The sequence below is a fragment of the Lissotriton vulgaris genome, chromosome 6, assembly GCF_964263255.1.
Source record: "Lissotriton vulgaris chromosome 6, aLisVul1.2, whole genome shotgun sequence".
Classification (NCBI taxonomy): domain Eukaryota; kingdom Metazoa; phylum Chordata; class Amphibia; order Caudata; family Salamandridae; genus Lissotriton; species Lissotriton vulgaris.
Window position 1 is genome coordinate 1,461,561,867 of NC_141694.1, and position 12,943 is coordinate 1,461,574,809.

At 39.8% G+C, this 12,943-nt stretch overlaps 1 protein-coding gene across 2 annotated transcripts in view; it reads right to left on the bottom strand.

The window, feature by feature from the left end:
• Positions 1–12,287: 12,287 nt before the first annotated feature.
• Positions 12,288–12,943, bottom strand: part of MEIS1 (Meis homeobox 1) — a 162,194-nt gene continuing 161,538 nt past the window's right edge. Inside the window, exon 13 of one of the 2 annotated variants that reach the window (XM_086927589.1) lies at positions 12,288–12,943. This exon is cut by the window's right edge and continues 845 nt beyond it. The gene's annotated coding sequence lies outside the window, so the exon portion shown is untranslated. The other variant, XM_086927588.1, reaches the window with a different exon arrangement.

Below are 12,943 nucleotides of genomic sequence, written 5' to 3' on the forward strand. Positions count from 1 at the left end.
TAAAGAAACACATGCGCACAAACACACACTTGAACGTCCTGCTTAAGCACAGTATCTCTCTGAACACTGCCAAACCCAAACATATCTACAGCTAGGTATTTGCTTGTGTGTATGTTTTGTGTGGGAATACAGAGAATGACCAGTACACATATCCATTCACCACACACATTCTAGCATGCATGAACACTAAAGGCAAGCATGCGATCATATGCACAGTCATATGCAACTCAATTCACAACACTTTTTTGGTGAGTTGCTGTGTCTTACCTGAAATTAGAGTGAATTACTCCTGGATTTGCAAATCCATTTTACAAACCATTCTGTATGTACTCAAAATTTTCAAGATGTGAGACACAATAACGCAGCCCCTTGTTTACCTTCTTCTGTAAGCTACTTCTTGAAATTCATAAGACACACCTATTTAGAACTGTAAAGCTCTGTATTGGGTTGCTCTGAACTCTGAATACTGATGCCTTGAATTGTATTCCTTAGAATGCTGAGTAATTCTCTGCTTACTTCTGCTCATCTTCAGTCCTCCTTAAAGCCCCTGAATCTGTATCTTCTATATTTTTCAAAGAATACAACGACGCGTCTGAAATCCTTTTTTATGCCAAAACTAGTGCCTCGCATGCCCAACCAAACACTGATCTTTTTCCCAGGGTGATTTTCACACTGCATTATCTCAAAGCAGGAAACCTTGCAGTCCATCTTCCTTGCCCTTCTGGAGATGCTACCTGGCCTTCCCTTCCTTAATCTTTCAGCAGCCGAAATCTCCAAATAAAACAGACTTGTAATTTCAATGGAACCAGTAACACTTGTTCCTACTGCCATGGGAATTTGTGGGACACGTGTAATCCAGGCCTAAATCAGCATAATAGCAAAAACATCTGCATGTTGGTATCTCACCTTAAAAATCTATGGTTTAACCCGAAAATGATTATTGCGAAACTTCTCCAAGCTCTGTTAGCAGTATCAATAATCACATAGAATTGTATAGTTTATGAAAGAATTTCTTGTGATTCTCTTAGGGTTTTATTACAAAAGGACAAATATAGCTGTCATTTCAAAGAGATAATTTACCAAATGTAGCAAATTCCCAATGGGAGTTGTCCCCCAGCGCACCGCTTTGAATAATACCAACAGGTATAAAGAAGTTCAAGCAGACAAGAGTTTGTATGCTCATATATTCATTAGTTGTATTTTTTCATGATTTTCAATCATTATGGAATGTCGTCAAATTACGAACTAAATTTCGAGAAGACTTCTCCACATATTAATATCGTAAAAATGTTAGAGTATACATGTATAACTATATGGCTAACACATGCAATCTGCATCATCGGAGATTAGAGACATCAGGTGAAAACAATGAATTCCCCTAAATATCGTGGTCCCAATTGTATGTTTCAAACAAGGAGTGAGACAAATCAATGAAAGCTAAGTCTAGACCCACATAATATAAGAGCGTATACGACAGCATGACAAATTAGAAAGTAACAGTCCTGTGATGAAAGTATCAAGCTGTGTGTAAAAAGGAATCAAGAAAACGAGTGAGGTGGAGTGCAAGGTTGATGAACGTACTGTGGCATTTAAGAGTTAAAGACCAAAGTCTAGAAGTGCTCGTGAGTTGAAAGTAATATGTGGAGAAGTCTTCTCGAAATTTAGTTCGTTTATTCTTTTGATTTACAGACCACTCCCCTGACGAAGGGCTACACCAGCCCGAAATGCATAGGGACTGTTGGGATTTATGTTTAAAGACTACGGATGTATCTTTCTGATGTTTAAGAAACTTTACATTTGAATCATAAGAATTTGACGACATTCCATAATGATTGAAAATCATGAAAAAATACAACTAATGAATATATGAACATACAAACTCTTGTCTGCTTGAACTTCTTTATACCTGTTGGTATTATTCAAAGCGGTGCGCTGGGGGACAACTCCCATTGGGAATTTGCTACATTTGGTATCTACTTCAACGCTGTGCTGTTCAGACAGCGAAGCCCTAGCTTGCACGCAACAATTTTGTACCTTTTGAAATTTCTTCGTTTAAATTACGGTGCGTGTCTTCCACAATACAAAGAGATAATTTGGTCATTATGTCAAATAGGAGACTCAGTTACAGGGCTGTATGTTCACAAACTGAATGAATAAAATCTCTTGGTTTGAAAAAACATATTGGCTTATTATACAGACTGTTTTCAGGAAAGCAAATATACCGTACGAATGTTAGAATAAAAATTAATGTAGTGAAAGCAATATTTTGACAAGAAATAAGCTCACAACTCAGTATCCTCTGCCACAACTTTAAATATTTTGGATATCAGAGATATTTTATGAAAGGTATATAAAACAGGTTTTGACTGACAATTGTAGGATCAGAAGTCCCAAGTAATGTCACCAACTGACATGCTTCTTATCGTTTTCCCATTCTGACCAACCATTATGTTTTCTTGTTCAAGAGACTGCTGACATTTTCTCTACATGTTTTGTCTTGTTACTCAACAAACAAGTGCTAGCCTCTCTTTGGTGACAGAGGTACATTAATGATTGTCTTCCTTTTATCACGAGTGGCTACTGTCTCTATGCTTAGGTCATAATGTATAGTTAATGGTCATTTGGGTACAAAGCTATTTAACCTACACCTCAATTTGAAAACTGCAAATGACTCCTTGTTTAAATCAATGTACTCTGTAATGGGTGGGCTCCATGATTGTATGTAGGGTGTGGGATCTACTTGGGTGCAAAAGAGGAGCAGAACACTTATTTTGTGATCAACTCTGTATGCAAATAACCCATAACATTGGAGGGTGGCTGCTGTGGTGTAGGTAGTCATGGTTAAAATATTCCCTTTCCTGACATGCCACCCTGAGCTACTTTTTTCTTTGTCACTTCCAGATAGAACTATGTAAAAAGCCAAGTGTATGTGTCTGATTAGAATGTAACTAAACATCAATGGATCTGGAAGGATTATGTGTGTCCTTATTCACTGGACAAAGCCAGTTTCCGACAGGTCAGACAGAGGTCTGAAACAAGTAATAATGTGATGAAAAGACTGGTAAAAGTTATGGCCAAAGCTGCACATTGTCACAAAGGCATGCATTGTCTGCTTATTCCCATCATTATTTGTTCTGGCCTGCCCAAGAAACCAGGACCTAGTAAGAGACCACGATTAGAAAGAGATCATTTGACTCAACATTCAAAATTTGAGTAACAGTTCAGCTTAGTATTTGGTTACCATTACCACTTCATGCCTTTGAATGAGTGGGTTCCACCATAGGCTTTTGGTCAGCCAGCTGGCTGGATTCTGGTTGCCACAGATTTGAGTTAAAAGGTGATCCCATTAACTAATTCACAGGATCACCTTTGTAGATAGATAAGCTTTAAAAACGTGTGAAGAAAAAGGATGAAAACAGAACAGCAAGCTTGGACTATTTCTAATAAAGGTTTAGGGATCATACTCAAGACTGGGGAAAAGATGTTGCTGGTTCACAACCTGATGAAGAGCCTGTCACAAACAGAACCTACCTTGCCTCTACCCAAAGCCTGAATACACGTCTTCTGTGTGCTGTCATAAGGAGCTTTGTGACACACATATGGTTTAGGCTAGAGGCCACAGTCATGGTCCAGCCCCACAAACATTGCTCCTGTGCTGAGAACAAAAGGCAGAAGGAAGTGGAACTGTTGCAGTCAACAGTGAAAAAGAAAGTATGGCTTGCCCAAATTTTGCTCCAATCCTTACTTCACTGAAGAGTGGCTGTTGTCTGGTTGATCTAATTGGAGGCATTCTGATGCCCCCAGGGCTGTGTGTTCCTCCCGAGCAGCCTGGATGCTGATTATCAGAGACCACAATTAATGTACTTTGCCAGCATCTTCTTAAGGCCTGTGAATATCTCTTATCTGCACCCCAATTGCCAAATATCAGGGACAAGGCCAAGAGTCAACATTGCAACCCTCCCCCATTAGCAACATGATCAACTTCCCACTAGCAAGGAGGTCGCCAAAGTGCTACCCCTCTCAGAAGAATTGAACATTAGCACATCGTGACACTATGCATCTGTAAATGGATTCATTGCCCTGTAAACTACTGATCAATGACAAGATATTACAAAATTCTGGTTTGACCTGCGCAGTCACCAGACAGGAAGAATTGAGATTCAATGGATATACCCACCAATGACTAGGCAGGAATTTGATACTGTTGGTAAAACTTTGGTATCTCCTTCAATTCCAGTCCGAACACTTTTAACTACCTGTAGAATCACAACACTGTTCAAGGCACAACCAGACTGCATATAGGATAGAAGATAGAAAGTATCTGTTGGTCCTTATTCAAAACCTGTTAGATGTTGGTTATAAGCTTAACCTATGTTTAATTTTAACTAGCTACCCATGTTTCTTTTAAAAAGCTACATATGCGGTTGGAATCTAGTGTTCCACCCAAAAACCAAACATCATATGCAAGTCTTGAAACACTGGCATCCCACGACAGTCCAAAGCCTACATAAAAACAGCTTGCCACTTTAGTGCGCTTGTTGTACTATCTAGCTTCTTGTCTCAAGGAACACTGCAATAGTGGTCATAAGCATTGCCTAGTTTCCTTATGTCTAGGCACTGGAACAGTGCTGGAAACCCTATTATCCAAAACTTATTTTGAATAAAAGGAGTTCAGACAATGAATTTGTGAGATCTATATTAAAAACATCACTGTATCAAATTGTAGACTGTACATTGTGTCTAATACTACTGGAGTCATGAAGTGCTCTGGTTTGTAGCAGGTTCCAGGGAAACCTTTCAGAGTGCATGGTTGACAAAGGTGATGGGTACATAGCTATAAAAGTGGTGCAACAACATCATTGCACATGCGCAAAAGGTGGTAAAAGAAAATCATGCAGTTACATGCAGTCACACTGGTGGATATGTACCATTATTTTATATGGCACTGTGCACGATGTTTGAAAATGTGCCCTGAAAAAACTTGTGTGCTGACTTCGCAGAGCTTACTTATATGAGGGGGAGTTGACGAAAGTGTAAGACTAGTTGCTATCATGCATGCTACCCATATTTAGAGGACATATGGAAAATGTCAGGTTTTTAATTACATTGCTGCAAATTTTTTTTACTCTTACAGGGCCCAGATTCTGTATCATAGCCATCAGATCTGAAAAGTATCCATTCATGCCAGATATTTTTAAAGAAGATTCAGAGGTTGCATGGAGGAAAATGCACGTTTTTTTATAGTGAAATGAATGACCATCCACATTTGAAATATTAAGTGTGAGAGAAGTTTTGTAAAGTTATTCTGATGATTTTTGAGGATTGATAGGCTAGGTAACTAGGCGCCTAAAGGTTAATAGGATAGGATAGGATAGGATAGGATAGGATAGGATGTGGATTTGTATAGCGCGAATTGTTGCCCGGAGGCGTCCAAGCGCTGAGAATACCAGATCCGACCCGAGGAGAGAAATAACACAGAGGGAGGGGGGGGAGTTAGACTGGATGAAATAGGAAAGTTTTTAGTTGTTTGCGGAAGGTCGTGAGATTGGAGTTGGATCTTAAATGTAATGGGAGGGCGTTCCAAGCCCTCGCCGCATTGTAGGAGAAGGACCTACCTCCAGATCTGGATCTCCTTACTCTCGGAGTGACTGCTAGGAAGGACTGGTCTGATCTTAGGTTCCTGTTGGGCCTGTAGTGATGGACTAGGTCCTGTGTGATCCTGGGGCCAGAGTTCCAAAAGGACTGGTGGGCTATGCACAAGGCTTTGAACAAAACCCTTAGGCGTACAGGTAGCCAGTGGAGAGAAAGTAGTCCAGACCTGACTGACTGTCTACGAGGGATGTCAAGTAGCAGACGTGCAGCGCAGTTTTGCACTATCTGCAATCTCCTCAGGGTGGATTCTGGGGCTCCAAGGTAGAGGACGTTATTGAAGTCGAGACGGGATTGGATCAGGCCTTGTACCGCAGCTTGTTTGGCTTCCATAGGAAGGAGGGGGAAGATTTTCCTAAGCATCTTCATGATGCCGAAGCAGGTGGCCGAGAGTTTGGTGGCTTGTACATCGAAGGAGAGAGATCTGTCCATCCATATTCCCAGACTTTTAATACTGTTTTTTGGGGTCGGTGGAGGGCCCATGCTGGGAGGCCAAAGGGTGGGCGGGAGGCTAGGGACCGAATTGCCGAGGACCATAAGCTCGGTTTTGTCCCCGTTTAATTTTAAGGATGATTGGGACATCCAGGATTTTACCTCCTCTAGACACTCTCTGAGTCCGCTCTGTACAGGTAGATTGGTCTCCTGTGTTAGGGAGACCACCAGCTGCGTGTCGTCCGCGTAGGAAATGATCTTGATCCCGAACGGACGGACGACATCAGCTAGTGGTCTCATGTACAGATTAAAGAGTGCCGGACTCAGAGAGGATCCTTGGGGGACGCCGCAGTTCAGGGGAATGCTGGTGGAGACTGAGTTACCATCGAACACCTGGAAGGATCTATCCTCCAGGAAAGACCGGAACCAGGACCATGCTTTACCCTTGATCCCGACCTGGGCCATACGGTCCAGCAAGGTAACATGGCTGACCGCATCGAAGGCCGCGCTGAGATCAAGGAGGATCACTGCCACTGATCCTCCCTGATCTAAGATTTTCCTGGCCTCCTCGGTGACCATGAGGAGGGCGGTCTCGGTCCCATGTTTGGGTCTAAAGCCGGTTTGGGTGGGGTCCAGAAGAAGGTGGGTTTCTAAAAAGTTGGTAAGTTGGAGGTTTATGTATTTCTCCAGGACCTTGCTCGCCCAGGGGAGCAGGGATATTGGGCGGTAATTGCTCATATCCGTGGGGTCTAGGCTGGGCTTCTTCAGCAGGGCCTTCACCATGGCCTGCTTCCAAACTGTAGGAACTGTGCCTGTAGAGATGGAAGTGTTTAGGACGTCCCTTAGTGTGGGTAGGGTAGTTTGAGCGGCTGCCATTATCATCTCTGGGGGAGCAGGGTCGTTGGGAGAGCCAGATTTGACTTTGCGTGCCAGAGACTCCAACAAGGTAAGCTCCAGTGGAGGAAAATGGCACAGCGTGGGAGATTGAGAGTTACGAACTGGCTCAGCCGGATGTGGAGCTGTAATGGGCGGAGGAGGGGTGATCAAGGGGAAGGCCGAATAGATGGAACTGATTTTCTGATGGAAAAAGTCGGCGATTTTGTTGCAGTGGGAAACAGGTTTGTCCACTGGTAGGCTGGGGGGGGGGGGGGTTGGTTAGTTGATTAATGATTTTGAAAATTTCCTTCGGTTTGGATTTAGCAAGGACAATTTTTTCCGAGAAGTAGGCGGCCTGGGCTTCCTTAATCAGCCTTTTGTAGTTACTGATAGCTTCTCGGTAGAAGGTTTTATGTGCAGCTGAGTAATCAGTTCGCCAGCGTCTTTCGAGTTTCCTACAGCACCGTTTTTCCTCTCTCAGATTCTCCGTGTACCACGGGGCAGTTTTATGGAGGCGTTTAAGCGTAATTTCCTTTTTCGGGAGAGTGCTGTCGAGAGATTGGGAGATCCAGTTGACGTAGGCCAGGTAGGCTGGATCGGGGTTAACCGTGATAAGGGGTCGGGTCTCTGTAAGTGCATTGGTCCAATTATCTATCGCTAGATGGGACCAGGCTCTCTTGAGTCTTGTGGTGGGGATATGTTCAGGGGGTTTAGGGATAGACCAGTTGATGGGGATCAGGAGATGATCCGTCCAGGGAAGCGGTAATAGGTAAGCAATATATGAAAGGAAGGATTCTTTACCAATTTGGCTTATGTTTAGGGTGTGGACACCACGATGGCTACGCTCTTGGTATTGTAATATTACTCAAAGTCCATTTACAAAATTATGACACAGTAAAAAAAAAATGTTTGTATCTGTCATTATAGCACAGTTGTCACTAACAACTAGCCACCACAGAATTTCAATAATTTGATCTATACTCCACATCAAAGAAATCCAATTACTAGGAGGTGACATTGAGATTTGGGTAATTATATCTATTTCCATAGTGTAGTAAATAAAGTGAATATTTTTGTACTGCGAATAAACGTTGCTTTTTTTATTATACAAGTTGTGCCAAGAGTTAGTAATGTGCCTAATATCACCCCTTATGAAAGTAATTGCCTAATTAGAATTAGTAAACAGGATGGACTTTATCTGAGGAATAGGTAACTGGAGAAACAGTACAAAAGCAGTTCTGGTTTCATGAACAAAGGTTGAAATCAGCAGCATGATGGATGTATAACAACATACAATATAGTAAATAAAATGCATATCCAATGGCTTAAGCTATCAATATATCATTATGTGAATCAGGTTTAAAATGTGTCAAATAATGGGGTCTGGTAACTGTAATACTAAAAGTCATTAATTACACAGATTAGGTAATCTTTTGTTTTATATTAAAGAATTTAGAGAATTATACTATATTTCTACCTGATTTGGAAGAAGGGTGGCCATTATTAAACACAATAGACATAAAACAGTAGCATAGAAAAGTTTTTATAACTCCACCAGAAAATGATACACGAACAATCAAGAAATGTGCGGCCAGCTTAAAACGAATACGGACAACTGAGAGCTAAAATTTACTTGTAACAAGAAAAAAGTAACATTCTAGAGGGAAAGGATCGTAGGCCAGCCTCTCGTTCTTGGGCTGAAATATCGCTGGAATAATGGCAACCATGATGAAATGCCTTAACTTTCATGAAATAGTGTTTGGGTTCTTGCTTGTAACAACTCTATTTTTGCTTTTCTTTAAATACATTAATGTATCTGCATGGTTGAAGTCAAACAAACACTAACATAAGTCTTAAAATGAGATGCCATTCCTTATTCAATATATGAATACCAGCGATGAGACTGCCATGGATGTTTTATGCACCACTGCATGCGCATTAACTTATTCCTCATCGGGGGTCTTTATACATGCTAAAGAGAAATGACTAGAGCAAAGTAGTCAAGCTCATCTAAGAATCTCACTACTTCAAAACATTTCCCCAAGTCACTCAGTGAGAACAATCTCTGCCTTAAAGCATTTGGAAGGGAGGACCCACTAATTTCAAACTGAAACTATTATGTTTTCTATAAATTCCTCATGCTCCAAACTCCTACACATAAAACATTTCCCAGATCAATGACCTTGTCCAAAGGTAAACAAGCACCAGAGGTTTAACCTCTGCCACCATATGACAAGTCTGCCTATTACCCAGTGCCTTGCCCAAAGAGAGTTTGCTTAACCCTTATTTTTAGACAATTTTTTCTATGGCTCAATGGTTTACTAAATCATTAATGTAAACCTTTAGTCTACGGTTGTAATACTAAATTCCTACCGTGTAAATGTTATCTTTCAAAGGGGTACTATTGCTTTGCATAGTAAAATGTTCTCTATTTAGAAAGTGTTCTTTGTCCAAATACTGTATGATTAATTCCTAAAAGTGTCATTGAAAGTATTGTCCCGTGGCTTGCACCACCAATCGCCTCCAGTGTGGTTAAAGACATGAGTTTAGCCAAGCTAATAAATGGTGACCAAGACTATAAGAGAGAAAAACGGATTAATCACTGTTAAATAATAGCTTAGTCCAGTTTTGAAGCATTTTAAGTCTGTGCTTGCCATCCTAGCACATCTTTCTTGTTGAACTGCTTACCCTTGAGCAATCCGTAATTAGCGATTTGAAGTTATTCTGCAGGGTCTCTCCAACCTGACTTGATCCAAAACTAGCCCTACCTATAGTAAATTCTTTAAGATTCAGGGGCATTATTTTTTTTATTATTTTAAAAAACAGGGAATATTTTCCAAATGGGCAATGGAGTAGCTCACCTCGCTACCTCCCTCTGAAATTCTTAACAGGGTGGACTAATTGAATGAATTGAATATTGATCAAATGTACCAATGCGCTTCACAAATGCCTATGAAATCCTAATTCACATCCATCATTGAGTGTCAAGCTCTGTTTGCAAAAGTTCAGGGTAGTAAAAAGATAGAGACAGTGTGTAACTTGGTTAGCCCCTATGGAATAAAAATTGTTCCACACTGCCTGATAAAACCATGTAAGTACTTGAATAGACTGACAACAGCAGCAGTCAAATAGATTTAAAGCTCATTATTGTTATCGAGAATATAATATGAAGTAGAGGCAACACATGCACAAGATGAAGCAAGTGGGTGTATGTCAAAGCTCAGTATGACATCAAGATTTTAAGAGACCAGGCTCTCTGTGGGAGTGGAATGCAGAAGTTTCTCTTATGATAGAGGAAAATTTTCATGGGGATGGTGCCTTTGAATTTGAGAAGCCTACTATGACATCATTTATAATCTTACGTTGCAAATTATAATAGTAATATAGATATCTGTAATATAATGTGATCAAAAATGGCACTGGGAAACAACAAAAAGTGAACAACATATTCATCCTATATTGTCTTGTCTCATATCACATTTAGTACCAGTTAAAATTTGGACTGCGCTTTCCTCAGTAAAACAGTGTAAACAACATTAAAACAGCTCATGTTCACCACAAGAATGTTAAGAACAATGGATACAAGGTAGAATAAATAAAAAAGCTCTTTAATAGTATTAACAAATTTAAGGAGACAAAATCTGGCACAGGAAACTGCATTAGACTGTGGCTCCAGGATAATCCACGATCAAACCAAGAGGCCTGACCTGAGTTTGAAGAGCCAAGGATTTGACCTGAGAGAACATTTACTGCAGAAACAAGAACAAAGTAGATATGTTGTGTTTGTCTTTCCCATCTGCAGGAACTCCTATTGTGAATAGTTAACAGCGAGCCTTCTTATAGGTGAGTGCACTCCTTGAAAGGTAAATTGTGAAAATTTCCTATACCGTAACCAAGTTCCAGAAAGTTTAAAACCCAAATGCATATATAACCTCAAGAACACTATGATGAGAACATAAAGGTCTAAGGCAAAGATTTATTCAAAGGCACATACCAACAGCGGCATGTTACCTGGACACAGAACGCTTTGTGTCCATGTTTTTTCTTTCTAACAGACTGAGTCCTTTTACCCCTCCTTTATATCACGCCTAGCCAATTGCCAATAAAACCATCTATAAATCCACTTTAATGGGAGAGGATGTACGGTTAGGGTGGTGGACTTCAAATCTGGGGACCGGGTTCGAGTCTCGACAACGATGCTCAACATCCTGTGATTTTGGGCAAATCATTTAATCTCCCTGTGCCTAACAAAATGAATGTGTCCTCATGTAAAGCGCTCTGATACCTGATTTTGGGTCAAGTTTGCGCTATATAAAATTCGAGTAATGTGACTGTAAATTTAATGTAGTGTATCTCAAAGGATAAATCTAGACTTTGGGTCTTAAAGAATGATGGCGCTAGGATGAGCACTGTGGTGGTCTTATGGATAGCACTTTTCGATTGGAGGACTCCAATTCACATCTAAATTTAAATGCTTCACTATGGTTCAGTAAGGCCCTTTTAGGAGTCAGAATACCTATTAGGCTTGTTGATATCACTGAAACTTTCTGAAGTGTAGAATTGCGCCATCACCCAAAACTGGCACATTTTTCCAGAGACTGGTCCATTGTTATGAAACTCGTTCACCCAACATCAGAGTAGATTAGTAGAGTTCACATCTTCATTAAAAAAGAAATCACTATTGCATGTTTTGCCTGTTAAAAAACAGTTCAAATTCCTACCATAGTCAAAAAGCATCATCCTACATCTTATTGCGAGCATCATTATCTCAAATGGTAAAGAGCCACTGTCAATATATTTGGATGAACTGCAAGCCCTGCGAGTGCCTGAGAAACATTCTTGTTTTAATATTATTTTTGGTAAATATCAATTAGACGTGGGGCAGACTGATTTCCCATCCCCACACTTCTTTAATAATTGTATTTTTAAAACTGCAACTGCAAAAGTGTGAAGTACATTTTAGCAAAATAGTTTTGGGTTTAACGTGTTTCTATCATGTACTCTTCAGAATATATTTGGGAACTTATAAAATAAATATTTTGCAGTAGATCCAAATCAGTTCAGAAACGTAAAATCAAGGAAAATTGCCTGAGAATTTGTTTGTTTTGTGTATATATATATATATATATATATATATATATATATATATATATATATATATATATATATATATATATATTCACAAATGCATCCCTGATTACAGAAAATCATTTTAAAAGTTGACCCCCTCCTAAGATTTGGAGTTTATTATTTGCAACAGCTTTTCTGTGTCCCGAGACATTTTGGGGGCTGTGAGCACATTTATATTTTAAAATAGTAAACTCGGGAAAACGAAAAATAATTTGTTTTTATTTTAGATTCAGATTTCATTACTGCACTCAAACTACAATAACCGGGCTTTGACTTACTTATACAATCCAAACCGTTTCCATCAGAAACCCTAAGACTCAGTGTGCAAGATTATTAATAATAATTAGCTCCTTGGTTTCTTGATAGAAAAAGCTATCAACAAGCATTTTTTTTAACCACAAAAAAGTAGAATTAGCTTATCCCATTTAGTAAACCTGTATGCATGCCAACTCATACCAAACTGCTACTTTTACAAAAAAATTGCAATAATACAGTTCATTTTTTCCAGTCCTTTTTGCACAAAATTTATTTACAATGTATACATAAATGCTCCATGGTGGACTGTGGAAAATGCACACATGACTGATGCTTTGCTCAGAAATAAAGTCCACATATTAAAAATAAAATCTTCTTCAGTTCATGTTTTCAGCTGCATAAAACAGGAAGTGATGGGTAAGATTGTTGTTGTTGTTGCATGAGGGAGTGCTGATGCTCTGATGTGACGCTTAGACTCGAAACATACTTTCTGCCTCTTAGTTGCCATGCCTCCACTTACCAATTTTCTTAAGACATTGCTAGCAACAGCTGATCAATCATTGTGGAGGACAGCATTTTTTTCTCATCCTTCGCGATTTAC